The sequence below is a fragment of the Salarias fasciatus genome, chromosome 19 (assembly GCF_902148845.1).
Source record: "Salarias fasciatus chromosome 19, fSalaFa1.1, whole genome shotgun sequence".
Taxonomy (NCBI): Eukaryota; Metazoa; Chordata; class Actinopteri; order Blenniiformes; family Blenniidae; genus Salarias; species Salarias fasciatus.
The window spans coordinates 3,808,354-3,812,503 of record NC_043763.1 but is presented as its reverse complement, the minus strand read 5'-3'; positions in this window follow the sequence as shown (position 1 = coordinate 3,812,503).

The following is a 4,150-nucleotide window of genomic DNA, read 5'->3' as shown; positions in this document are numbered from 1 at the left end:
GGCGCGTCGACGCGCAAATCTCGCGATACTTTATAAATATGCTGATGAGTTACTGATCACAGCTGATACACCAGCGGCTCCGCGTTACACTGAGGTAATATGAATAGTGCAGACTGGAGGACTTACAAACGTTGTCACTTGTAAATAAAAACAAGAAAAAGAAAAAAGTCTATGATTCAAAGTTTACATCTGGATGAAAAAACAGCAGAGGTGATGATACAGAAAATGAAGGAGAGACTTTAACAAAGATGGAGTGATGTCATGTTCCAGTTACTCAGATAAATTGAAAACACAAGAGGTTTTAAAGAAAAATACTAAAAGAATAAAAGAGACATGCATTGTTTTCTGGGCTTTATATCCATTTTTCAGATGTTTTTAAGAGCTTAGAGTTAAACTTTTGCATTGAAGTTGTCTGTTAAACATTTTAAGTAAACAGCAGATGGAATTCTAACTGAAAATCATATCCATCGTTTCCATTGTTTATTCCATATTTAGTTCGAATGGAGCCGCATGTAGCAGCTGTCAGTATTAAAATAGACTTGATCACGTATGATTCTGTTGAAAAGTTTACTGTCTGAACTGAAGCAGTAGGTGAAAACTAAAGACTTCAGGACTATAGTGGGGCAGCTCAGTTTGGAGAGTGGTCCCCTTTCGATTGGAAGGTTGCAGGTTGTTGTGTTCAACGTTGTTAAACTGCCACCATTGGATGGGTAAAGTTAATTACACATGTCATACACTGAAAACCCGAATAAGTTCATTGTACTTAAAACATTTGCGTCAAGTGATTGCCTCAATTTTTTTGAGTTATTGACTTCACAAAAATTGTTTTGTTTAAGTACAGTCTAAGTTAATGTAGAACATGCAGAATGTAAAATGTTTGAGTCAAGTATACTTAAATTGTTTAAGTAATCAGCAGTAGAAAAACAATGTGGAATCTACTTAAAAGTACAATTGTCAAAACTCAGTAATGTGAGTGCAATACACTTAAAATCCTAGTTAATTAACAAAATATGACTGGATTAAAATTAAAATATTTGGAAAATTCCAATTAAAGTCTTTTGTCAATGACCACACAGTGCAGTACATTTCTTTTACTTTATTGAAAAACAATGCTTTCAACAGTAGATCTTCAACAGTTGAACAGCAGCAGTGGTGAGGGCTTCAATGGCAGTGCTGCGGTCTAGGACAATGGTCACTCTGTATGGGTTCATCTGAAATGATGCTGGGCTTGCAGCTGTGTTATCCTCAAAGCAGAGGATTCCCACGTATCCAAAGACTCAGTATCCGAACTGCTCTTAAAGAACAAAGATGCATCGTCCCCAAGAATGACTGGAAGTCCTCTCAGGGTAAGGTATTGAACAGCTGTTGGCTCAGTGCTCTGCAAAGAGATATCACAGATTTAAATCTAGAAAAAAATAAATGTTTCTGTAATATGAATGAACTCACCATTCCTATAATTTACAGAAAAAAATAACTATCAACCCACCTTTGTCTGTTGCAGGTCAGTTAACTGCTTGCTAATCCGGCCTGTCCACAGATGAACAAAGTATTCTGTTTCAGTGCATGGTTCAACAAATTCACATGACAGAAAACTAAAGGAAACACTTGCAGAGAACTCCTCTAAAACTAAACTGGAGTGCTCACACAAGTCAAGCTCAAATTTCTGCACATTTAAATATACATGTTTCAAATAAAAAAAGTTTAAGCAGTTTCTAATAGTTAATGAAAGAAAAACAGCTCACCTCATTCATGGCATCTCTCTTACTCAAAGACAAACTTCTGAAAAAATTAAAAATGCTGGCTGAAAACATGCTTGAGTAAGAAAATTTCTCCTCTCTGTGAAAAAGAAAATGGTGTTGGTACCCTCTGTCAGACAAGCCCAGGCCTGTTTTGAATTTTCAGCCAATCAACGCAGGCCAGCACTGCCACCTGATCTAAAACTTAAAAGTCTAAGTTTTATGAACTTAAAAAAATGAGTACATTCAATAACTGTCTCACACCCTTCTTATACACTCATATTGTTTAAGTAATGATACAAAACTTATCAAAACTAATATATTTAAGTGGTCTGTACTCAAATTGTTTGCTGAGAAAGAACTTTCGGGTTAACAGTGTATATGGTTTGTGGCAGTACTGGCCAAGAGATTAGAGACTTGTTGACGTGAGACTGGAAATTGGCAGGTTCAAATCCCGCTGACAGGTCACTGCTGTGGCTCCTGAAGCAAGACCCTTGACCCCATTTTTAATGGGTGAATGTGAAACAAGGGAATTTAATCAAATTAAATTGAATTTGCCTCTGGATAAGTTCAGTTCAGTGTTAATGCTGCTAAATAAAGAAGTCATATACGGCTTCTTCAAGAATTCAGCAAAGAACTGGACACACTGACTGAACAGCTGAAACATTTCTTTCCCACTTTGCAGCCTAAACATTGCAGAACAACCTCCACCTTCATGTTGACCCATGATCCCTCCCTTTTGCTCCGGTTCTAGATGTTTCCTGCAGATGTGGAATGTGTTCTCAGAGTATAACTACGTGAGAGAAGCTCATTAAAGGGTTTAATATTCAGCGTTGCCATCCAAGGTGAACCCAAATTCAAACAAAGCCTGTCCAATTAGGAGCCTTTAGACAGATTGACACGAGTCCTTCTAGTTTTCTCTTCTTGAATATGATCACATTGCTGATGCACAGCTAATGGTACACAAGCGCCTGTGCTCTAATGAAGCTCCCCGAGGCTGTAACCGTCTCACAAGTGTCCGTATTTCTCAGGTTGAGGGGTGACTGTAATAAAGAAATTGCCCTATTGAACTGATAATAATCCCAGCCCGCCATAAATGAGTCTGATCCCTCAGTAAATTGAGCCCTTGGTGAGGTGGAGTGGTGTCAGCACCTAACCAACTCTCAGATGGCTCTCTAATCCTCCCTCCCCTCTCGCCACCACCCTCACTGTCTAATCAGTCCTCAACACACACTCACTCACACACACACACACACACACACACACCGAGCCCTTCCTCACACGGGGGGCTCAGCCATCTCTTCAGTGTGATGTCACTGCTAATCCAGGCTGGGTTATCCGCCGGGCTGCAGCGCTGGCAGACGGAGGCGGGGAGGAGATGGAGCGAGTTTTGGGGAGGTGGATGGATGGATGGATGGAGGGAGGCAGGGAGGGAGGGAGGGAGGGTAATCAGGCACGTCATAAACTCGTCTCTCTAAAACCAACTCTTCCATTAGGCCCCGGCGCGTACAGAAACCCGGTCTAGCAGCCGGACCGAGCTCTGATGGAGGAGATAAAACACGGCTGTGAGCGCATTCAGAGGCCCGAGGCCGCCGCCGCCGCAGGCACAGAGGAATCATTAGAGAGTCTGCTGGATTAGGCACATCCTCCAAGCCGCCCATGCTTCTTTATTGACAGCTCGTCCAAAGAGAGGAATTACCCAGACGGCGGCGCGGAGGCCCTCCTTCCAGGCGGCACCAGGCTATTAGAAAACATTAGTTGACTGTAATGGCAGTGGAGTTAAACTCATTATCTTTTCAGATTGTATGTGAGGTGTGTGTGGTTTTCCATGAATGTACGTGCACACACACACACACACACACACACACACATACACGAGCATGCCTGTGTGTGTGATTAGAGAGTTCTAATGTTCCAGCTCTGGGGATTTGTAGCATAAGATAAGAAAAGGGCATTAATGGTGAATCGTGACGGTCCAGTGGAGCAAAACTGCTGTTTGAAATCTGTGTATATTTCCTTTTTTTTAACAGCAACAATCAACATATTGTCTTCCATTTTTTGACTGAGCCTCGGCCCACAAACGGAAATAGGGCAGCCGTGAATGAGCGAGTAGCTTAGGAGGCCACAGAGAGGAAATTCCATCTATTTGATTTTGTATTTTTCCTCACTTACCACATATCTGTTTTAATCTTACCTTAAGCATCCTTGAAATGAGGTGTAATCCAGTTAAGCCCTTTTGAATCTGCTTCGCAGCCACATTACACCCATTCATCGCCCCATAAACACTCTCTGAGCTAAACAGCTGCACACTGACTGTGTCCACAAGCCAAAATGTACATACTGTAGACGGCGGAAGATTAAAAGTGGCCTGTATTTGCTCTGACAGAGGAGCTGATGCTCCCTGGGTTATAAAC